At 35.4% G+C, this 24,783-nt stretch overlaps 11 non-coding genes across 11 annotated transcripts; all 11 read left to right on the top strand.

Annotated features, from left to right (window-relative positions):
* The first annotated feature begins 4,005 nt into the window (after window positions 1-4,005).
* TRNAA-AGC (transfer RNA alanine (anticodon AGC)) lies at window positions 4,006-4,078 on the top strand. The gene has a single exon. It is a non-coding gene; the product is annotated as a tRNA-Ala (tRNA).
* A 1,407-nt stretch (window positions 4,079-5,485) lies between these two features.
* TRNAA-AGC (transfer RNA alanine (anticodon AGC)) lies at window positions 5,486-5,558 on the top strand. The gene has a single exon. It is a non-coding gene; the product is annotated as a tRNA-Ala (tRNA).
* Window positions 5,559-7,092: 1,534 nt separating this feature from the next.
* TRNAA-AGC (transfer RNA alanine (anticodon AGC)) lies at window positions 7,093-7,165 on the top strand. Its single transcript has one exon. It is a non-coding gene; the product is annotated as a tRNA-Ala (tRNA).
* A 1,789-nt stretch (window positions 7,166-8,954) lies between these two features.
* On the top strand, window positions 8,955-9,027 carry TRNAA-AGC (transfer RNA alanine (anticodon AGC)). Its single transcript has one exon. It is a non-coding gene; the product is annotated as a tRNA-Ala (tRNA).
* A 1,448-nt stretch (window positions 9,028-10,475) lies between these two features.
* TRNAA-AGC (transfer RNA alanine (anticodon AGC)) lies at window positions 10,476-10,548 on the top strand. Its single transcript has one exon. It is a non-coding gene; the product is annotated as a tRNA-Ala (tRNA).
* A 1,450-nt stretch (window positions 10,549-11,998) lies between these two features.
* On the top strand, window positions 11,999-12,071 carry TRNAA-AGC (transfer RNA alanine (anticodon AGC)). Its single transcript has one exon. It is a non-coding gene; the product is annotated as a tRNA-Ala (tRNA).
* Window positions 12,072-13,476: 1,405 nt separating this feature from the next.
* On the top strand, window positions 13,477-13,549 carry TRNAA-AGC (transfer RNA alanine (anticodon AGC)). The gene has a single exon. It is a non-coding gene; the product is annotated as a tRNA-Ala (tRNA).
* Window positions 13,550-15,079: 1,530 nt separating this feature from the next.
* On the top strand, window positions 15,080-15,152 carry TRNAA-AGC (transfer RNA alanine (anticodon AGC)). Its single transcript has one exon. It is a non-coding gene; the product is annotated as a tRNA-Ala (tRNA).
* A 2,950-nt stretch (window positions 15,153-18,102) lies between these two features.
* On the top strand, window positions 18,103-18,175 carry TRNAA-AGC (transfer RNA alanine (anticodon AGC)). The gene has a single exon. It is a non-coding gene; the product is annotated as a tRNA-Ala (tRNA).
* A 4,660-nt stretch (window positions 18,176-22,835) lies between these two features.
* Window positions 22,836-22,908, top strand: TRNAA-AGC (transfer RNA alanine (anticodon AGC)). Its single transcript has one exon. It is a non-coding gene; the product is annotated as a tRNA-Ala (tRNA).
* A 1,612-nt stretch (window positions 22,909-24,520) lies between these two features.
* TRNAA-AGC (transfer RNA alanine (anticodon AGC)) lies at window positions 24,521-24,593 on the top strand. Its single transcript has one exon. It is a non-coding gene; the product is annotated as a tRNA-Ala (tRNA).
* Window positions 24,594-24,783: the final 190 nt, after the last annotated feature.

The following is a 24,783-nucleotide window of genomic DNA, read 5'->3' as shown; positions in this document are numbered from 1 at the left end:
CCCGTTTACAACTTATCACTTAATCCCTACCCAATGCAATTTCAATCTTAATCTAAGATCAGAGTTCCTACTCACTCCCCCTCAATCACCTCAGTGATATTAAAGACACTTTGAAGTCACACTTCAAAAACAACTCTTGATTATGCTTCACAGCTTAAATCAAGATACACAGCACTCACGCTTAAAAGCTTTGAGTGACACAACACTTACAACTCAATGAACACCCTATGCCAAAGCAATCATCTACTTGATAATGGCTTGGCTTACACGATACGTCTAATACAAGACTCACAAAATACAGCAGTGACGTATGATGGACACACTGACTCTTCACGCTTCAAAATCCCCGAAACTGAATGAAGGAATGCCTTCCTTTTTATATTGCAGCACCTGGGCTTTTGCACCTGTATTTTCCTGAATTTTAGGTCACACAAGTTCCCTCAAATTCAACATTTAGGTTTCTAACAAATAGGCTATTTGTTAGGTTCATTGAATGTAGCTTGGTTGTTGATTTCCTGGATTTTCTCTCAGCTGTTGAATCCCTAAAGAATAGCCTGAGAAAAAGCTGAAACAGAAAACTGAACAACCTACAATTTAGCATATGCTGTCAGGCACGAATGTCACGACATTCAGCTTGACATCAAGGTCCATATGCTGAGTCTGTTTTTCCAGAAAACAGACTGTACAATTTGCTGACCTGTACATGATCAAAATGACCATACTACAGTAACAGCTTACATTAATAAATGTCAAAGTGTCCAACTTAACATTTATACTTTTGGCCTTAAGTTAGTTCTGTTATTCTCTTGAAGAACAAACTAAGTTTTATGCTGAAGTATAGCAGAACACCACTCTGCCTAATCTTCAGTAGCTGCTGTCAATGCTGAATGTCACAACATCCAGTTTGACATTCAGTCAGTAGGCCTTATGCCAGGTCTGGTTCTTCCTTGATAACCAGACTGCAAATGAATACTAAATTCTAACAGAACTTCTGTTCCTTAGTATCTGTTGACAGGTATGAATGTCACAGCATTCAATAATCCTGTGTTAGCTAGTCCTGCAGTAACTACAATGTAGTCACATATACATGTCATGACATCAGTCAAGACATTAGTGTTTTACCATATAATGCAGCCAATTAAACACCTACAGGAATCAATTGTAGATTCTCATAGACGGCGCCAATGTTCAATGGTGGAATAAGAATGAGAGAGGTATGTCATAATATGGAAGATGATGCTTGCAGCTCTGATGTGGAGAAACGGGTGGACCTTCAAGGTTAGCATAACAACGCTCAAGTTAGTTATGGGAAACCTCAAGGTGAATAATATCTTGGGAAAATGAGTCTCATACCAGCTTTGGCGCGAAAGAGGAGTATTTAAAAGGAGAGAATAATTGGTCCTTCATAATCTTCTTTTTGGGTTTTGGTCTGGCACGAAATATCTGCTATTTTAAAGTAGTTTTATGGCAGCCTCCGATTGATAGATGTAAAAAGGGCAATACAAATGTGTCATACGGTGAACTGACTTTTTGTGGATTTTTAATCGCAATGTCGCGGTTAGCAAGAGTCGCCACCGACTTTTCTTTTATCCCATAAGGAAAGGTGGAAAAGAACAGGAAAGACCTTATTTCAGATTCTTAGGTTCGGGAGGTACATTATACAAAGGGAAGGTATTAGCACCCTTTGTATCCATGGTTATCCATGGGCTCTTAATTGCTCAATCATTTATGTTTTCTAGTTTGAAAAAGGTGGTTGAGAAATGGGTGAAAAATGTTTTGAAAATGAGAATTTAACTTTGTAATGATTCTTGCATGAATGTATACAAAGTGGTTATCTCATTTGGATTTGAAAGTTATTTAGAAAAATATAACTCGGCAATGATCCTAGTACGGATGTATGCTAAGCGGTGATTTTCCAAAAATGATGTTTGAAATGTGTAAGGTGGAGAAATATTTTAGGTTATGAATGAGCAATTAAGGGTTATACCTGTCCGAGGTCTTTACTGTCATTTTCTATCCTTGTGAGGGTAAAACTGTCCTTACTATTGAGAAGTAAGTAGTTTATCCTTGGGATGTAAAAGGGTCATCGTGGGGTCATTGATTGGTCATTGAAGGCAACAGTTGTGAGGATACCTTAGCATTCGAAGGGACTATCATCATTTAACCGTAGGCTACACCGAAGGGTCATCGAGGGACAAAATCGTATTTTCGAAGGCAACGTCCGAGGGACTATGATGATTTTACCGAAGGGTCTTTGCTAAGGATATCCCCATATTCGCGGGACATGACCGCATTACGTAATCATGGGGTAATAAAGAGAGGTCCGATATCGCTTATTTAAAGTCCGGATTTTAACAATTAATTAAATAGCCGTAATCAGTTAGGTAATTAGGTCCACAATAAATCAATGAAATCAATACATTAAAAATCAAGCTTGGTGATTCAAGATGAATCTCCACATTAAACTTAGGTCATCCAAAAGCCATCTCCTCAAGAATGTCCACACCTAAAGCGGCATGCCTAGCCGGCTATTTCTTTGGAAGTATGCTAGCCTTTACACCATGCAACACACGGATTAGAGCATTGAGGTAAAATACAATTGGAAATTGCACCATAAAATAAATATAGCAGTCAGGAATTTAAGCCAAATAATGCAGAATCATGATTAAATAAACATAAAATGGACAACAAAGAGACAAAGCAGCCACTGTCCCGTTCGCCTCTGCTTCGCCTAGCGAAGGCTCAGCGAAGGCTCGCTGCAGGCTCGCTTAGCGATGAGCTAGCGAGCGGCCACGGGTTTGGAATTTGGCAGCAGCACGACTTCTGAAAACCTGCACTCTTATTGCGTTTGATCACAGGCATGGCATAGACAATTATATAGGATATTCATACTTGGATTCGCATGCGAAATCAACTTTCATATCAAAACTTTAATCAGAATGTATCATGTATGCAAAGAAGATCAATTGGAAACGTAAAACAGCGGTGATACGCAAACCTGTGTGCAATTGCGATAGTGAAAGGGATTGATTGCTTGGAGGCCGGATTGAGTTGGGCGGCGGTAGCTTCGGCGCGGATGGGCTGCCTTCAGGTTAGCAGGGTTTTTGCACCAGGGTTTCCGTCCTTCGCCCGTCTGTTTGTGTGTTTCTGTGTTTCTCCCTCTGGGTCTGTGTGTTCTTTTCGTGGCTGAGGAGCCGGTATTTATAGTAGTAGTGGTGGTCACGTAATGGGCTTAAGATGAGGTCCAAAACTTCAGATTTTCGCAAGCTTCGCTAGGCGAAGGAATTGCTCGCCTAGCGAGCAAGCTAGTTCTGGGCTTTTTTTCTGGATCTGATGCTTCGCTGGGCGAGTGTCATGACGAAGTGTTCGCTAGGCGAAGGGACTGCTCGCCTAGCGAGCAAGCTATTTTGGGCCGCCTTTGGATTGGGCCTGTTGTGAGCTGGGCTTTTGTTCACTTGATGTTAGTGCCTTGAAGAACAAGTCGGAATGCCTTGAAAGATGCCTTGTAATATCAACGGGCAAATTTTGGGGTATGACAAAATGGTTCATCAATCAGTGCTTCTTCAGCATGTGCATGTATGTTCAGAAACATGGATGTTTATTTCCTAGGCTTCTTTTCTAAGAAGTTGAACTTTTGTACATCCTTTCAAGCATAATTGTTTGGAGAAACTCAAATATTACTGTGAATAAGAATTAATTCAACCCATGGCATGAAAGTGATTCATCTCTAGTTTTACTAGCGTTTAGTTATAATTTATTGGTTCCTTGGAAATGAAGAACATTTGGCATAATTGTAAGACTATAGTGAAAAATATTAAATTTTTCGCCGCTCATATCTTTTATGGAGGGAAACTAATGTGATGATAACGTAGCTAACATTGGTTTTTCTTTCAATAATTTTACTTATTGGAATGGTTTGTGTTCTTATTTGAAATATTTGCTTCGAACAAACTTAGTTCGCCATTGTATATGGTTTTTTTAATAAAACTAACTGAGTTATAAAACGGGGATGTAGCTCAGATGGTAGAGCGCTCGCTTAGCATGCGAGAGGTACGGGGATCAATACCCCGCATCTCCATAAATAAGTAGTTGGAAAAAAAAAACTATTATATCCTTATTAACTTTTTTTTTCAAATAAAAATTCCATCGAAACATTCTAATTTTCATATATTAATTATCCATTGATTATATATTATTCTTAGTCAAATTATCCAAATTCGGTTAGATATTATTCTTTACCGCCCATCAATTATCCATCTTGTAAATTGGACAGGGAGGTCCAATAGCATAAGATGTGGGAGAAAGCTCACCACATCATTCTAATTGTCCGAGGAAGACTTCTTACTCTACGAAAAAAATACAAAGTCGCACCGAACTTTGTTTATTGCAAAGGAAAGGGAAAATATTGATAAAATCCTTAACAGGAAAAAGAAGATGGTCGTCGCAACCAAATTCGGGTTCGGTCTTGCATCTCTCAATTCTACGTTAGTGAGTGCGTCTCATTTCGAAGTTGACGCAGTTCGATTGAATAAACCTTCCCCAACGGTAACAATAAGGAGTATCATGATACGTCTTAGTTCAGGAATCTCTGGAATCGTCTCCATTTGATGTAATTTTTAGATATATGGAGATCTGGAATAAAAAGATTCAATTATGAAATTTAGTAGGAATCAATTGTAGATTCTCATAGACGGCGCCAATGTTCAATGGTGGAATAAGAATGAGAGAGGTATGTCATAATATGGAAGATGATGCTTGCAGCTCTGATGTGGAGAAACGGGTGGACCTTCAAGGTTAGAGTAACAACGCTCAAGTTAGTTATGGGAAACCTCAAGGTGAATAATATCTTGGGAAATGAGTCTCATACCAGATTTGGCGCGAAAGAGGAGTATTTAAAAGGAGAGAATAATTGGTCCTTCATAATCTTCTTTTTGGGCTTTGGTCTGGCTCGAAATATCTGCTATTTTAAAGTAGTTTTATGGCAGCCTCCGATTGATAGATGTAAAAAGGGCAATACAAATGGTTCATCAATCAGTGCTTCTTCAGCATGTGGATGTATGTTCAGAAACATGGATGTTTATTTCCTAGGCTTCTTTTCTAAGAAGTTGAACTTTTGTACATCCTTTCAAGCATAATTGTTTGGAGAAACTCAAATATTACTGTGAATAAGAATTAGTTCAACCCATGGCATGAAAGTGATTCATCTCTAGTTTTACTAGCGTTTAGTTATAATTTATTGGTTCCTTGGAAATGAAGAACATTTGGCATAATTGTAAGACTATAGTGAAAAATATTAAATTTTTTCGCCGCTCATATCTTTTATGGAGGGAAACTAAGGTGATGATAACGTAGCTCACATTGGTCTTTCTTTCAATAATTTTACTTATTGGAATGGTTTGTGTTCTTATTTGAAATATTTGCTTCGAACAAACTTAGTTCGCCATTGTATATGGTTTTTTTAATAAAACTAACTGAATTATAAAACGGGGATGTAGCTCAGATGGTAGAGCGCTCGCTTAGCATGCGAGAGGTATGGGGATCGATACCCCGCATCTCCATAAATAAGTTGTTGGAGAAAAAAACTATTATATCCTTATTAACCTTTTTTTTCAAATAAAAATTCCATTAATTGTAATTTTTAAGGAAATTATATCATCGTAATGAACATAACTGATCATTATCTTAAAAATGTTGCAAAATTAAAAGAGGACATTTATGATGAGTGTGAGAGAGTATGAATTAATATTTGACTGATCGAAACATTCTAATTTTAATATATTTAATTATCCATTGATTAGATATTATTCTTAGTCAAATTATCCAAATTCGGTTAGATATTATTCTGTACCGCCCATCAATTATCCATCTTGTAAATTGGACGGGGAGGTCCAATAGCATAAGATGTGGGAGAAAGCTCACCACATCATTCTAATTGTCCGAGGAAGACTTCTTACTCTACGAAAAAAATACAAAGTCGCCACCGAACTTTGTTTATTGCAAAGGAAAGGGAAAATATTGATAAAATCCTTAACAGGAAAAAGAAGATGGTCGTCGCAACCAAATTCGGATTCGGTCTTGCATCTCTCCATTCTACGTTAGTGAGTGCGTCTCATTTCGAAGTTGACGCAGTTCGATTGAATAAACCTTCCCCAACGGTAACAATAAGGAGTATCATGATACGTCTTAGTTCAGGAATCTCTGGAATCGTCTCCATTTGATGTAATTTTTAGATATATGGAGATCTGGAATAAAAAGATTCAATTATGAAATTTAGTAGGAATCAATTGTAGATTCTCATAGACGGCGCCAATGTTCAATGGTGGAATAAGAATGAGAGAGGTATGTCATAATATGGAAGATGATGCTTGCAGCTCTGATGTGGAGAAACGGGTGGACCTTCAAGGTTAGAGTAACAACGCTCAAGTTAGTTATGGGAAACCTCAAGGTGAATAATATCTTGGGAAAATGAGTCTCATACCAGATTTGGCGCGAAAGAGGAGTATTTAAAGGAGAGAATAATTGGTCCTTCATAATCTTTTTTTGGGCTTTGGTCTGGCTCGAAATATCTGCTATTTTAAAGTAGTTTTATGGCAGCCTCCGATTGATAGATGTAAAAAGGGCAATACAAATGGTTCATCAATCAGTGCTTCTTCAGCATGTGGATGTATGTTCAGAAACATGGATGTTTATTTCCTAGGCTTCTTTTCTAAGAAGTTGAACTTTTGTACATCCTTTCAAGCATAATTGTTTGGAGAAACTCAAATATTACTGTGAATAAGAATTAGTTCAACCCATGGCATGAAAGTGATTCATCTCTAGTTTTACTAGCGTTTAGTTATAATTTATTGGTTCCTTGGAAATGAAGAACATTTGGCATAATTGTAAGACTATAGTGAAAAATTTAAATTTTTCGCCGCTCATATCTTTTATGGAGGGAAACTAAGGTGATGATAACGTAGCTCACATTGGTCTTTCTTTCAATAATTTTACTTATTGGAATGGTTTGTGTTCTTATTTGAAATATTTGCTTCGAACAAACTTAGTTCGCCATTGTATATGGTTTTTTTAATAAAACTAACTGAATTATAAAACGGGGATGTAGCTCAGATGGTAGAGCGCTCGCTTAGCATGCGAGAGGTATGGGGATCGATACCCCGCATCTCCATAAATAAGTTGTTGGAGAAAAAAACTATTATATCCTTATTAACCTTTTTTTTCAAATAAAAATTCCATTAATTGTAATTTTTAAGGAAATTATATCATCGTAATGAACATAACTGATCATTATCTTAAAAATGTTGCAAAATTAAAAGAGGACATTTATGATGAGTGTGAGAGAGTATGAATTAATATTTGACTGATCGAAACATTCTAATTTTAATATATTAATTATCCATTGATTAGATATTATTCTTAGTCAAATTATCCAAATTCGGTTAGATATTATTCTTTACCGCCCATCAATTTTTTTCAAATAAAAATTCCATTAATTGTAATTTTTAAGGAAATTATATCATCGTAATGAACATAACTGATCATTATCTTAAAAATGTTGCAAAATTAAAAGAGGACATTTATGATGAGTGTGAGAGAGTATGAATTAATATTTGACTGATCGAAACATTCTAATTTTCATATATTAATTATCCATTGATTAGATATTATTCTTAGTCAAATTATCCAAATTCGGTTAGATATTATTCTGTACCGCCCATCAATTATCCATCTTGTAAATTGGACGGGGAGGTCCAATAGCATAAGATGTGGGAGAAAGCTCACCACATCATTCTAATTGTCCGAGGAAGACTTCTTACTCTACGAAAAAAATACAAAGTCGCCACCGAACTTTGTTTATTGCAAAGGAAAGGGAAAATATTGATAAAATCCTTAACAGGAAAAAGAAGATGGTCGTCGCAACCAAATTCGGATTCGGTCTTGCATCTCTCCATTCTACGTTAGTGAGTGCGTCTCATTTCGAAGTTGACGCAGTTCGATTGAATAAACCTTCCCCAACGGTAACAATAAGGAGTATCATGATACGTCTTAGTTCAGGAATCTCTGGAATCGTCTCCATTTGATGTAATTTTTAGATATATGGAGATCTGGAATAAAAAGATTCAATTATGAAATTTAGTAGGAATCAATTGTAGATTCTCATAGACGGCGCCAATGTTCAATGGTGGAATAAGAATGAGAGAGGTATGTCATAATATGGAAGATGATGCTTGCAGCTCTGATGTGGAGAAACGGGTGGACCTTCAAGGTTAGAGTAACAACGCTCAAGTTAGTTATGGGAAACCTCAAGGTGAATAATATCTTGGGAAAATGAGTCTCATACCAGATTTGGCGCGAAAGAGGAGTATTTAAAAGGAGAGAATAATTGGTCCTTCATAATCTTCTTTTTGGGCTTTGGTCTGGCTCGAAATATCTGCTATTTTAAAGTAGTTTTATGGCAGCCTCCGATTGATAGATGTAAAAAGGGCAATACAAATGGTTCATCAATCAGTGCTTCTTCAGCATGTGGATGTATGTTCAGAAACATGGATGTTTATTTCCTAGGCTTCTTTTCTAAGAAGTTGAACTTTTGTACATCCTTTCAAGCATAATTGTTTGGAGAAACTCAAATATTACTGTGAATAAGAATTAATTCAACCCATGGCATGAAAGTGATTCATCTCTAGTTTTACTAGCGTTTAGTTATAATTTATTGGTTCCTTGGAAATGAAGAACATTTGGCATAATTGTAAGACTATAGTGAAAATATTAAATTTTTCGCCGCTCATATCTTTTATGGAGGGAAACTAAGGTGATGATAACGTAGCTCACATTGGTCTTTCTTTCAATAATTTTACTTATTGGAATGGTTTGTGTTCTTATTTGAAATATTTGCTTCGAACAAACTTAGTTCGTCATTGTATATGGTTTTTTTAATAAAACTAACTGAGTTATAAAACGGGGATGTAGCTCAGATGGTAGAGCGCTCGCTTAGCATGCGAGAGGTACGGGGATCGATACCCCGCATCTCCATAAATAAGTAGTTGGAGAAAAAAAACTATTATATCCTTAAACATTCTAATTTTCATATATTAATTATCCATTGATTAGATATTATTCTTAGTCAAATTATCCAAATTCGGTTAGATATTATTCTTTACCGCCCATCAATTATCCATTGATTAGATATTATTCTTAGTCAACTTATACAAATTCGGTTATATATTATTCTTTACCACCCATCAATTATCCATCTTGTAAATTGGACAGGGAGGTCCAATAGCATAAGATGTGGGAGAAAGCTCACCACATCATTCTAATTGTCCGAGGCAGACTTCTTACTCTACGAAAAAAATACAAAGTCGCCACCGAACTTTGTTTATTGCAAAGGAAAGCGAAAATATTGATAAAATCCTTAACAGAAAAAAGAAGATGGTCGTCGCAACCAAATTCGGGTTCGGTCTTGCATCTCTCCATTCTACGTTAGTGAGTGCATCTCATTTCGAAGTTGACGCAGTTCGATTGAATAAACCTTCCCCAACGGTAACAATAAGGAGTATCATGATACGTCTTAGTTCAGGAATCTCTGGAATCGTCTCCATTTGATGTAATTTTTAGATATATGGAGATCTGGAATAAAAGATTCAATTATGAAATTTAGTAGGAATCAATTGTAGATTCTCATAGACGGCGCCAATGTTCAATGGTGGAATAAGAATGAGAGAGGTATGTCATAATATGGAAGATGATGCTTGCAGCTCTGATGTGGAGAAACGGGTGGACCTTCAAGGTTAGAGTAACAACGCTCAAGTTAGTTATGGGAAACCTCAAGGTGAATAATATCTTGGGAAAATGAGTCTCATACCAGATTTGGCGCGAAAGAGGAGTATTTAAAAGGAGAGAATAATTGGTCCTTCATAATCTTCTTTTTGGGCTTTGGTCTGGCTCGAAATATCTGCTATTTTAAAGTAGTTTTATGGCAGCCTCCGATTGATAGATGTAAAAAGGGCAATACAAATGGTTCATCAATCAGTGCTTCTCCAGCATGTGGATGTATGTTCAGAAACATGGATGTTTATTTCCTAGGCTTCTTTCTAAGAAGTTGAACTTTTGTACATCCTTTCAAGCATAATTGTTTGGAGAAACTCAAATATTACTGTGAATAAGAATTAATTCAACCCATGGCATGAAAGTGATTCATCTCTAGTTTTACTAGCGTTTAGTTATAATTTATTGGTTCCTTGGAAATGAAGAACATTTGGCATAATTGTAAGACTATAGTGAAAAATATTAAATTTTTCGCCGCTCATATCTTTTATGGAGGGAAACTAAGGTGATGATAACGTAGCTCACATTGGTCTTTCTTTCAATAATTTTACTTATTGGAATGGTTTGTGTTCTTATTTGAAATATTTGCTTCGAACAAACTTAGTTCGCCATTGTATATGGTTTTTTTAATAAAACTAACTGAGTTATAAAACGGGGATGTAGCTCAGATGGTAGAGCGCTCGCTTAGCATGCGAGAGGTACGGGGATCGATACCCCGCATCTCCATAAATAAGTAGTTGGAGAAAAAAAACTATTATATCCTTAAACATTCTAATTTTCATATATTAATTATCCATTGATTAGATATTATTCTTAGTCAAATTATCCAAATTCGGTTAGATATTATTCTTTACCGCCCATCAATTATCCATTGATTAGATATTATTCTTAGTCAACTTATCCAAATTCGGTTATATATTATTCTTTCCACCACCATCAATTATCCATCTTGTAAATTGGACAGGGAGGTCCAATAGCATAAGATGTGGGAGAAAGCTCACCACATCATTCTAATTGTCCGAGGCAGACTTCTTACTCTACGAAAAAAATACAAAGTCGCCACCGAACTTTGTTTATTGCAAAGGAAGCGAAAATATTGATAAAATCCTTACAGAAAAGAAAAAAGAAGATGGTCGTCGAAACCAAATTCGGGTTCGGTCTTGCATCTCTCCATTCTACGTTAGTGAGTGCATCTCATTTCGAAGTTGACGCAGTTCGATTGAATAAACCTTCCCCAACGGTAACAATAAGGAGTATCATGATACGTCTTAGTTCAGGAATCTCTGGAATCGTCTCCATTTGATGTAATTTTTAGATATATGGAGATCTGGAATAAAAGATTCAATTATGAAATTTAGTAGGAATCAATTGTAGATTCTCATAGACGGCGCCAATGTTCAATGGTGGAATAAGAATGAGAGAGGTATGTCATAATATGGAAGATGATGCTTGCAGCTCTGATGTGGAGAAACGGGTGGACTTCAAGGTTAGAGTAACAACGCTCAAGTTAGTTATGGGAAACCTCAAGGTGAATATATCTTGGGAAAATGAGTCTCATACCAGATTTGGCGCGAAAGAGGAGTATTTAAAAGGAGAGAATAATTGGTCCTTCATAATCTTCTTTTGGGCTTTGGTCTGGCTCGAAATATCTGCTATTTTAAAGTAGTTTTATGGCAGCCTCCGATTGATAGATGTAAAAAGGGCAATACAAATGGTTCATCAATCAGTGCTTCTTCAGCATGTGGATATATGTTCAGAAACATGGATGTTTATTTCCTAGGCTTCTTTTCTAAGAAGTTGAACTTTTGTACATCCTTTCAAGCATAATTGTTTGGAGAAACTCAAATATTACTGTGAATAAGAATTAATTCAACCCATGGCATGAAAGTGATTCATCTCTAGTTTTACTAGCGTTTAGTTATAATTTATTGGTTCCTTGGAAATGAAGAACATTTGGCATAATTGTAAGACTATAGTGAAAAATATTAAATTTTTCGCCGCTCATATCTTTTATGGAGGGAAACTAAGGTGATGATAACGTAGCTCACATTGGTTTTTCTTTCAATAATTTTACTTATTGGAATGGTTTGTGTTCATATTTGAAATATTTGCTTCGAACAAACTTAGTTCGCCATTGTATATGGTTTTTTTAATAAAACTAACTGAGTTATAAAACGGGGATGTAGCTCAGATGGTAGAGCGCTCGCTTAGCATGCGAGAGGTACGGGGATTGATACCCCGCATCTCCATAAATAAGTAGTTGGAAAAAAAAAACTATTATATCCTTATTAACTTTTTTTTTCAAATAAAAATTCCATCGAAACATTCTAATTTTCATATATTAATTATCCATTGATTAGATATTATTCTTAGTCAAATTATCCAAATTCGGTTAGATATTATTCTTTACCGCCCATCAATTATCCATATTGTAAATTGGACAGGGAGGTCCAATAACATAAGATGTGGGAGAAAGCTCACCACATCATTCTAATTGTCCGAGGAAGACTTCTTACTCTACGAAAAAAATACAAAGTCGCCACCGAACTTTGTTTATTGCAAAGGAAAGGAAAATATTGATAAAATCCTTAACAGAAAAAAGAAGATGGTCGTCGCAACCAAATTCGGGTTCGGTCTTGCATCTCTCCATTCTACGTTAGTGAGTGCGTCTCATTTCGAAGTTGACGCAGTTCGATTGAATAAACCTTCCCCAACGGTAACAATAAGGAGTATCATGATACGTCTTAGTTCAGGAATCTCTGGAATCGTCTCCATTTGATGTAATTTTTAGATATATGGAGATCTGGAATAAAAAGATTCAATTATGAAATTTAGTAGGAATCAATTGTAGATTCTCATAGACGGCGCCAATGTTCAATGGTGGAATAAGAATGAGAGAGGTATGTCATAATATGGAAGATGATGCTTGCAGCTCTGATGTGGAGAAACGGGTGGACCTTCAAGGTTAGAATAACAACGCTCAAGTTAGTTATGGGAAACCTCAAGGTGAATAATATCTTGGGAAAATGAGTCTCATACCAGATTTGGCGCGAAAGAGGAGTATTTAAAAGGAGAGAATAATTGGTCCTTCATAATCTTCTTTTTGGGCTTTGGTCTGGCTCGAAATATCTGCTATTTTAAAGTAGTTTTATGGCAGCCTCCGATTGATAGATGTAAAAGGGGCAATACAAATGGTTCATCAATCAGTGCTTCTTCAGCATGTGGATGTATGTTCAGAAACATGGATGTTTATTTCCTAGGCTTCTTTTCTAAGAAGTTGAACTTTTGTACATCCTTTCAAGCATAATTGTTTGGAGAAACTCAAATATTACTGTGAATAAGAATTAATTCAACCATGGCATGAAAGTGATTCATCTCTAGTTTTACTAGCGTTTAGTTATAATTATTGGTTCCTTGGAAATGAAGAACATTTGGCATAATTGTAAGACTATAGTGAAAAATATTAAATTTTTCGCCGCTCATATCTTTTATGGAGGGAAACTAAGGTGATGATAACGTAGCTCACATTGGTCTTTCTTTCAATAATTTTACTTATTGGAATGGTTTGTGTTCTTATTTGAAATATTTGCTTCGAACAAACTTAGTTCGCCATTGTATATGGTTTTTTTAATAAAACTAACTGAGTTATAAAACGGGGATGTAGCTCAGATGGTAGAGCGCTCGCTTAGCATGCGAGAGGTACGGGGATCGATACCCCGCATCTCCATAAATAAGTAGTGGAGAAAAAAAATTATATACCTTATTAACCTTTTTTTTAAATAAAAATCCATTAATTGTAATTTTTAAGGAAATTATATCATCGTAATGAACATAACTGATCATTATCTTAAAAATGTTGCAAAATTAAAGAGAGGACATTTATGATGAGTGTGAGAGAGTATGAATTAATTTTGACTGATCGAAACATTCTAATTTTCATATTAATTAATTATCCATTGATTAGATATTATTCTTAGTCAAATTATCCAAATTCGGTTATATATTATTCTTTACCGCCCATCAATTATCCATCTTGTAAATTGGACAGGGAGGTCCAATAGCATAAGATGTGGGAGAAAGCTCACCACATCATTCTAATTGTCCGAGGAAGACTTCTTACTCTACGAAAAAAATACAAAGTCGCCACCGAACTTTGTTTATTGCAAAGGAAAGGGAAAATATTGATAAAATCCTTAACAGAAAAAAGAAGATGGTCGTCGCAACCAAATTCGGGTTCGGTCTTGCATCTCTCCATTCTACGTTAGTGAGTGCGTCTCATTTCGAAGTTGACGCAGTTCGATTGAATAAACCTTCCCCAACGGTAACAATAAGGAGTATCATGATACGTCTTAGTTCAGGAATCTCTGGAATCGTCTCCATTTGATGTAATTTTTAGATATATGGAGATCTGGAATAAAAAGATTCAATTATGAAATTTAGTAGGAATCAATTGTAGATTCTCATAGACGGCGCCAATGTTCAATGGTGGAATAAGAATGAGAGAGGTATGTCATAATATGGAAGATGATGCTTGCAGCTCTGATGTGGAGAAACGGGTGGACCTTCAAGGTTAGAGTAACAACGCTCAAGTTAGTTATGGGAAACCTCAAGGTGAATAATATCTTGGGAAAATGAGTCTCATACCAGATTGGCGCGAAAGAGGAGTATTTAAAAGGAGAGAATAATTGGTCCTTCATAATCTTCTTTTGGGCTTGGTCTGGCTCGAAATATCTGCTATTTTAAAGTAGTTTTATGGCAGCCTCCGATTGATAGATGTAAAAAGGGCAATACAAATGGTTCATCAATCAGTGCTTCTTCAGCATGTGGATGTATGTTCAGAAACATGGATGTTTATTTCCTAGGCTTCTTTTCTAAGAAGTTGAACTTTTGTACATCCTTTCAAGCATAATTGTTTGGAGAAACTCAAATATTACTGTGAATAAGAATTATTCAACCCATGGCATGAAAGTGATTCATCTCTAGTTTTACTAGCGTTTAGTTATAATTTATTGGTTCCTTGGAAATGAAGAACATTTGGCATAATTGTAAGACTATAGTGAAAAATATTAAATTTTTCGCCGCTCATATCTTTTATGGAGGGAAACTAAGGTGATGATAACGTAGCTCACATTGGTCTTTCTTTCAATAATTTTACTTATTGGAATGGTTTGTGTTCTTATTTGAAATATTTGCTTCGAACAAACTTAGTTCGCCATTGTATATGGTTTTTTTAATAAAACTAACTGAGTTATAAAACGGGGATGTAGCTCAGATGGTAGAGCGCTCGCTTAGCATGCGAGAGGTACGGGGATCGATACCCCGCATCTCCATAAATAAGTAGTTGGAGAAAAAAAACTATTATATCCTTAAACATTCTAATTTTCATATATTAATTATCCATTGATTAGATATTATTCTTAGTCAAATTATCCAATTCGTTAGATATTATTCTTACCGCCATCAATTATCCATTGATTAGAATTATTCTTAGTCAACTTATCCAAATTCGGTTATATATTATTCTTTACCACCCATCAATTATCCATCTTGTAATTGGACAGGGAGGTCCAATAGCATAAGATGTGGGAGAAAGCTCACCACATCATTCTAATTGTCCGAGGAAGACTTCTTACTCTACGAAAAAAATACAAAGTCGCCACCGAACTTTGTTTATTGCAAAGGAAAGCGAAAATATTGATAAAATCCTTAACAGAAAAAAGAAGATGGTCGTCGCAACAAATTCGGGTTCGGTCTTGCATCTCTCCATTCTACGTTAGTGAGTGCGTCTCATTTCGAAGTTGACGCAGTTCGATTGAATAAACCTTCCCCAACGGTAACAATAAGGAGTATCATGATACGTCTTAGTTCAGGAATCTCTGGAATCGTCTCCATTTGATGTAATTTTTAGATATATGGAGATCTGGAATAAAAGATTCAATTATGAAATTTAGTAGGAATCAATTGTAGATTCTCATAGACGGCGCCAATGTTCAATGGTGGAATAAGAATGAGAGAGGTATGTCATAATATGGAAGATGATGCTTGCAGCTCTGATGTGGAGAAACGGGTGGACCTTCAAGGTTAGAGTAACAACGCTCAAGTTAGTTATGGGAAACCTCAAGGTGAATAATATCTTGGGAAAATGAGTCTCATACCAGATTTGGCGCGAAAGAGGAGTATTTAAAAGGAGAGAATAATTGGTCCTTCATAATCTTCTTTTTGGGCTTTGGTCTGGCTCGAAATATCTGCTATTTAAAGTAGTTTTATGGCAGCCTCCGATTGATAGATGTAAAAAGGGCAATACAAATGGTTCATCAATCAGTGCTTCTTCAGCATGTGGATGTATGTTCAGAAACATGGATGTTTATTTCCTAGGCTTCTTTTCTAAGAAGTTGAACTTTTGTACATCCTTTCAAGCATAATTGTTTGGAGAAACTCAAATATTACTGTGAATAAGAATTAATTCAACCCATGGCATGAAAGTGATTCATCTCTAGTTTTACTAGCGTTTAGTTATAATTTATTGGTTCCTTGGAAATGAAGAACATTTGGCATAATTGTAAGACTATAGTGAAAAATATAAATTTTTCGCCGCTCATATCTTTTATGGAGGGAAACTAAGGTGATGATAACGTAGCTCACATTGGTCTTTCTTTCAATAATTTTATTTATTGGAATGGTTTGTGTTCTTATTTGAAATATTTGCTTCGAACAAACTTAGTTCGCCATTGTATATGGTTTTTTAATAAAACTAACTGAGTTATAAAACGGGGATGTAGCTCAGATGGTAGAGCGCTCGCTTAGCATGCGAGAGGTACGGGGGTCGATACCCGCATCTCCATAAATAAGTAGTTGGAGAAAAAAACTATTATATCCTTAAACATTCTAATTTTCATATATTAATTATCCATTGATTAGATATTATTCTTAGTCAAATTATCCAAATTCGGTTAGATATATTCTTACCGCCCATCAATTATCCATTGATTAGATATTATTCTTAGTCAACTTATCCAAATTCGGTTATATATATTCTTTACACCCATCAATTATCCATCTTGTAAATTGGACAGGGAGGTCCAATAGCATAAGATGTGGGAGAAAGCTCACCACATCATTCTAATTGTCCGAGGAAGACTTCTTACTCTACGAAAAAAATACAAAGTCGCCACCGAACTTTGTTTATTGCAAAGGAAAGCGAAAATATTGATAAAATCCTTAACAGAAAAAGAAGATGGTCGTCGCAACCAAATTCGGGTTCGGTCTTGCATCTCTCCATTCTACGTTAGTGAGTGCGTCTCATTTCGAAGTTGACGCAGTTCGATTGAATAAACCTTCCCCAACGGTAATAATAAGGAGTATCATGATACGTCTTAGTTCAGGAATCTCTGGAATCGTCTCCATTTGATGTAATTTTTAGATATATGGAGATCTGGAATAAAAAGATTCAATTATGAAATTTAGTAGGAATCAATTGTAGATTCTCATAGACGGCGCCAATGTTCAATGGTGGATAAGAATGAGAGAGGTATGTCATAATATGGAAGATGATGCTTGCAGCTCTGATGTGGAGAAACGGGTGGACCTTCAAGGTTAGAGTAACAACGCTCAAGTTAGTTATGGGAAACCTCAAGGTGAATAATATCTTGGGAAAATGAGTCTCATACCAGATTTGGCGCGAAAGAGGAGTATTTAAAAGGAGAGAATAATTGGTCCTTCATAATCTTCTTTTGGGCTTTGGTCTGGCTCGAAATATCTGCTATTTTAAAGTAGTTTTATGGCAGCCTCCGATTGATAGATGTAAAAAGGGCAATACAAATGGTTCATCAATCAGTGCTTCTTCAGCATGTGGATGTATGTTCAGAAACATGGATGTTTATTTCCTAGGCTTCTTTCTAAGAAGTTGAACTTTTGTACATCCTTTCAAGCATAAATGTTTGGAGAAACTCAAATATTACTGTGAATAAGAATTAATTCAACCCATGGCATGAAAGTGATTCATCTCTAGTTTTACTAGCGTTTAGTTATAATTTATTGGTTCCTTGGAAATGAAGAACATTTGGCATAATTGTAAGACTATAGTGAAAAATATTAAATTTTTCGCCGCTCATATCTTTATGGAGGGAAACTAAGGTGATGATAACGTAGCTCACATTGGTCTTTCTTTCAATAATTTTATTTATTGGAATGGTTTGTGTTCTTATTTGAAATATTTGCTTCGAACAAACTTAGTTCGCCATTGTATATGGTTTTTTAATAAAACTAACTGAGTTATAAAACGGGGATGTAGCTCAGATGGTAGAGCGCTCGCTTAGCATGCGAGAGGTACGGGGATCGATACCCCGCATCTCCATAAATAAGTAGTTGGAGAAAAAAAACTATTATATCCTTATTAACCTTTTTTTTTCAAATAAAAATTCCATTAATTGTAATTTTTAAGGAAATTATATCATCGTAATGAACATAACTGATCATTATCTTAAAAATGTTGCAAAATTAAAAGAGGACATTTATGATGAGTGTGAGAGAGTATGAATTAATATTTGACTGATCGAAACATTCTAATTTTCATATATTAATTATCCATTGATTAGATATTATTCTTAGTCAACTTATCCAAATTCGGTTATATATTATTCTTTACCACCCATCAATTATCCATCTTGTAAATTGGACAGGGAGGTCCAATAGCATAAGATGTGGGAGAAAGCTCACCACATCATTCTAATTGTCCGAGGAAGACTTCTTACTCTACGAAAAAAATACAAAGTCGCCACCGAACTTTGTTTATTGCAAAGGAAAGCGAAAATATTGATAAAATCCTTAACAGAAAAAAGAAGATGGTCGTCGCAACCAAATTCGGGTTCGGTCTTGCATCTCTCCATTCTACGTTAGTGAGTGCGTCTCATTTCGAAGTTGACGCAGTTCGATTGAATAAACCTTCCCCAACGGTAATAATAAGGAGTATCATGATACGTCTTAGTTCAGGAATCTCTGGAATCGTCTCCATTTGATGTAATTTTTAGATATATGGAGATCTGGAATAAAAAGATTCAATTATGAAATTTAGTAGGAATCAATTGTAGATTCTCATAGACGGCGCCAATGTTCAATGGTGGAATAAGAATGAGAGAGGTATGTCATAATATGGAAGATGATGCTTGCAGCTCTGATGTGGAGAAACGGGTGGACCTTCAAGGTTAGAGTAACAACGCTCAAGTTAGTTATGGGAAACCTCAAGGTGAATAATATCTTGGGAAAATGAGTCTCATACCAGATTTGGCGCGAAAGAGGAGTATTTAAAAGGAGAGAATAATTGGTCCTTCATAATCTTCTTTTTGGCTTTGGTCTGGCTCGAAATATCTGCTATTTTAAAGTAGTTTTATGGCAGCCTCCGATTGATAGATGTAAAAAGGGCAATACAAATGGTTCATCAATCAGTGCTTCTTCAGCATGTGGATGTATGTTCAGAAACATGGATGTTTATTTCCTAGGCTTCTTTTCTAAGAAGTTGAACTTTTGTACATCCTTTCAAGCATAATTGTTTGGAGAAACTCAAATATTACTGTGAATAAGAATTAATTCAACCCATGGCATGAAAGTGATTCATCTCTAGTTTTACTAGCGTTTAGTTATAATTTATTGGTTCCTTGGAAATGAAGAACATTTGGCATAATTGTAAGACTATAGTGAAAAATATTAAATTTTTCGCCGCTCATATCTTTTATGGAGGGAAACTAAGGTGATGATAACGTAGCTCACATTGGTCTTTCTTTCAATAATTTTATTATTGGAATGGTTTGTGTTCTTATTTGAAATATTTGCTTCGAACAAACTTAGTTCGCCATTGTATATGGTTTTTTTAATAAAACTAACTGAGTTATAAAACGGGGATGTAGCTCAGATGGTAGAGCGCTCGCTTAGCATGCGAGAGGTACGGGGATCGATACCCGCATCTCCATAAATAAGTAGTTGGAGAAAAAAACTATTTATCCTTATTAACCTTTTTTTTCAAATAAAAATTCCATTAATTGTAATTTTTAAGGAAATATATCATCGTAATGAACATAACTGATCATTATCTTAAAAATGTTGCAAAATTAAAAGAGGACTTTATGATGAGTGTGAGAGAGTATGAATTAATATTTGACTGATCGAAACATTCTAATTTTCATATATTAATTATCCATTGATTAGATATTATTCTTAGTCAAATATCCAAATTCGGTTAGATATTATTCTTACCGCCCATCAATTATCCATCTTGTAAATTGGACAGGGAGGTCCAATAGCATAAGATGTGGGAGAAAGCTCACCACATCATTCTAATTGTCCGAGGAAGACTTCTTACTCTACGAAAAAAATACAAAGTCGCCACCGAACTTTGTTTATTGCAAAGGAAAGCGAAAATATTGATAAAATCCTTAACAGAAAAAAGAAGATGGTCGTCGCAACCAAATTCGGGTTCGGTCTTGCATCTCTCCATTCTACGTTAGTGAGTGCGTCTCATTTCGAAGTTGACGCAGTTCGATTGAATAAACCTTCCCCAACGGTAATAATAAGGAGTATCATGATACGTCTTAGTTCAGGAATCTCTGGAATCGTCTCCATTTGATGTAATTTTTAGATATATGGAGATCTGGAATAAAAAGATTCAATTATGAAATTTAGTAGGAATCAATTGTAGATTCTCATAGACGGCGCCAATGTTCAATGGTGGAATAAGAATGAGAGAGGTATGTCATAATATGGAAGATGATGCTTGCAGCTCTGATGTGGAGAAACGGGTGGACCTTCAAGGTTAGAGTAACAACGCTCAAGTTAGTTATGGGAAACCTCAAGGTGAATAATATCTTGGGAAAATGAGTCTCATACCAGATTTGGCGCGAAAGAGGAGTATTTAAAAGGAGAGAATAATTGGTCCTTCATAATCTTCTTTTTGGGCTTTGGTCTGGCTCGAAATATCTGCTATTTTAAAGTAGTTTTATGGCAGCCTCCGATTGATAGATGTAAAAAGGGCAATACAAATGGTTCATCAATCAGTGCTTCTTCAGCATGTGGATGTATGTTCAGAAACATGGATGTTTATTTCCTAGGCTTCTTTTCTAAGAAGTTGAACTTTTGTACATCCTTTCAAGCATAATTGTTTGGAGAAACTCAAATATTACTGTGAATAAGAATTAATTCAACCCATGGCATGAAAGTGATTCATCTCTAGTTTTACTAGCGTTTAGTTATAATTTATTGGTTCCTTGGAAATGAAGAACATTTGGCATAATTGTAAGACTATAGTGAAAAATATTAAATTTTTCGCCGCTCATATCTTTTATGGAGGGAAACTAAGGTGATGATAACGTAGCTCACATTGGTCTTTCTTTCAATAATTTTACTTATTGGAATGGTTTGTGTTCTTATTTGAAATATTTGCTTCGAACAAACTTAGTTCGCCATTGTATATGGTTTTTTTAATAAAACTAACTGAGTTATAAAACGGGGATGTAGCTCAGATGGTAGAGCGCTCGCTTAGCATGCGAGAGGTACGGGGATCGATACCCGCATCTCCATAAATAAGTAGTTGGAGAAAAAAAACTATTATATCCTTAAACATTCTAATTTTCATATATTAATTATCCATTGATTAGATATTATTCTTAGTCAAATTATCCAAATTCGGTTAGATATTATTCTTTACCGCCCATCAATTATCCATTGATTAGATATTATTCTTAGTCAACTTATCCAAATTCGGTTATATATTATTCTTTACCACCCATCAATTATCCATCTTGTAAATTGGACAGGGAGGTCCAATAGCATAAGATGTGGGAGAAAGCTCACCACATCATTCTAATTGTCCGAGGAAGACTTCTTACTCTACGAAAAAAATACAAAGTCGCCACCGAACTTTGTTTATTGCAAAGGAAAGCGAAAATATTGATAAAATCCTTAACAGAAAAAAGAAGATGGTCGTCGCAACCAAATTCGGGTTCGGTCTTGCATCTCTCCATTCTACGTTAGTGAGTGCGTCTCATTTCGAAGTTGACGCAGTTCGATTGAATAAACCTTCCCCAACGGTACAATAAGGAGTATCATGATACGTCTTAGTTCAGGAATCTCTGGAATCGTCTCCATTTGATGTAATTTTTAGATATATGGAGATCTGGAATAAAAAGATTCAATTATGAAATTTAGTAGGAATCAATTGTAGATTCTCATAGACGGCGCCAATGTTCAATGGTGGAATAAGAATGAGAGAGGTATGTCATAATATGGAAGATGATGCTTGCAGCTCTGATGTGGAGAAACGGGTGGACCTTCAAGGTTAGAGTAACAACGCTCAAGTTAGTTATGGGAAACCTCAAGGTGAATAATATCTTGGGAAAATGAGTCTCATACCAGATTTGGCGCGAAAGAGGAGTATTTAAAAGGAGAGAATAATTGGTCCTTCATAATCTTCTTTTTGGGCTTTGGTCTGGCTCGAAATATCTGCTATTTTAAAGTAGTTTTATGGCAGCCTCCGATTGATAGATGTAAAAAGGGCAATACAAATGGTTCATCAATCAGTGCTTCTTCAGCATGTGGATGTATGTTCAGAAACATGGATGTTTATTTCCTAGGCTTCTTTTCTAAGAAGTTGAACTTTTGTACATCCTTTCAAGCATAATTGTTTGGAGAAACTCAAATATTACTGTGAATAAGAATTAATTCAACCCATGGCATGAAAGTGATTCATCTCTAGTTTTACTAGCGTTTAGTTATAATTTATTGGTTCCTTGGAAATGAAGAACATTTGGCATAATTGTAAGACTATAGTGAAAAATATTAAATTTTTCGCCGCTCATATCTTTTATGGAGGGAAACTAAGGTGATGATAACGTAGCTCACATTGGTCTTTCTTTCAATAATTTTATTTATTGGAATGGTTTGTGTTCTTATTTGAAATATTTGCTTCGAACAAACTTAGTTCGCCATTGTATATGGTTTTTTTAATAAAACTAACTGAGTTATAAAACGGGGATGTAGCTCAGATGGTAGAGCGCTCGCTTAGCATGCGAGAGGTACGGGGATCGATACCCCGCATCTCCATAAATAAGTAGTTGGAGAAAAAAAACTATTATATCCTTATTAACCTTTTTTTTCAAATAAAAATTCCATTAATTGTAATTTTTAAGGAAATTATATCATCGTAATGAACATAACTGATCATTATCTTAAAAATGTTGCAAAATTAAAGAGGACATTTATGATGAGTGTGAGAGAGTATGAATTAATATTTGACTGATCGAAACATTCTAATTTTCATATATTAATTATCCATTGATTAGATATTATTCTTAGTCAAATTATCCAAATTCGGTTAGATATTATTCTTTACCGCCCATCAATTATCCATTGATTAGATATTATTCTTAGTCAACTTATCCAAATTCGGTTATATATTATTCTTTACCACCCATCAATTATCCATCTTGTAAATTGGACAGGGAGGTCCAATAGCATAAGATGTGGGAGAAAGCTCACCACATCATTCTAATTGTCCGAGGAAGACTTCTTACTCTACGAAAAAAAATACAAAGTCGCCACCGAACTTTGTTTATTGCAAAGGAAAGCGAAAATATTGATAAAATCCTTAACAAAAAAAAGAAGATGGTCGTCGCAACCAAATTCGGGTTCGGTCTTGCATCTCTCCATTCTACGTTAGTGAGTGCGTCTCATTTCGAAGTTGACGCAGTTCGATTGAATAAACCTTCCCCAACGGTAATAATAAGGAGTATCATGATACGTCTTAGTTCAGGAATCTCTGGAATCGTCTCCATTTGATGTAATTTTTAGATATATGGAGATCTGGAATAAAAAGATTCAATTATGAAATTTAGTAGGAATCAATTGTAGATTCTCATAGACGGCGCCAATGTTCAATGGTGGAATAAGAATGAGAGAGGTATGTCATAATATGGAAGATGATGCTTGCAGCTCTGATGTGGAGAAACGGGTGGACCTTCAAGGTTAGAGTAACAACGCTCAAGTTAGTTATGGGAAACCTCAAGGTGAATAATATCTTGGGAAAATGAGTCTCATACCAGATTTGGCGCGAAAGAGGAGTATTTAAAAGGAGAGAATAATTGGTCCTTCATAATCTTCTTTTTGGGCTTTGGTCTGGCTCGAAATATCTGCTATTTTAAAGTAGTTTTATGGCAGCCTCCGATTGATAGATGTAAAAAGGGCAATACAAATGGTTCATCAATCAGTGCTTCTTCAGCATGTGGATGTATGTTCAGAAACATGGATGTTTATTTCCTAGGCTTCTTTTCTAAGAAGTTGAACTTTTGTACATCCTTTCAAGCATAATTGTTTGGAGAAACTCAAATATTACTGTGAATAAGAATTAATTCAACCCATGGCATGAAAGTGATTCATCTCTAGTTTTACTAGCGTTTAGTTATAATTTATTGGTTCCTTGGAAATGAAGAACATTTGGCATAATTGTAAGACTATAGTGAAAAATATTAAATTTTTCGCCGCTCATATCTTTTATGGAGGGAAACTAAGGTGATGATAACGTAGCTCACATTGGTCTTTCTTTCAATAATTTTATTTATTGGAATGGTTTGTGTTCTTATTTGAAATATTTGCTTCGAACAAACTTAGTTCGCCATTGTATATGGTTTTTTTAATAAAACTAACTGAGTTATAAAACGGGGATGTAGCTCAGATGGTAGAGCGCTCGCTTAGCATGCGAGAGGTACGGGGATCGATACCCCGCATCTCCATAAATAAGTAGTTGGAGAAAAAAAACTATTATATCCTTATTAACCTTTTTTTTCAAATAAAAATTCCATTAATTGTAATTTTTAAGGAAATTATATCATCGTAATGAACATAACTGATCATTATCTTAAAAATGTTGCAAAATAAAAGAGGACATTTATGATGAGTGTGAGAGAGTATGAATTAATATTT

This window comes from Lathyrus oleraceus, chromosome 1, assembly GCF_024323335.1.
Source record: "Lathyrus oleraceus cultivar Zhongwan6 chromosome 1, CAAS_Psat_ZW6_1.0, whole genome shotgun sequence".
Classification (NCBI taxonomy): domain Eukaryota; kingdom Viridiplantae; phylum Streptophyta; class Magnoliopsida; order Fabales; family Fabaceae; genus Lathyrus; species Lathyrus oleraceus.
This window is presented reverse-complemented; position numbering and strand designations above follow the sequence as displayed.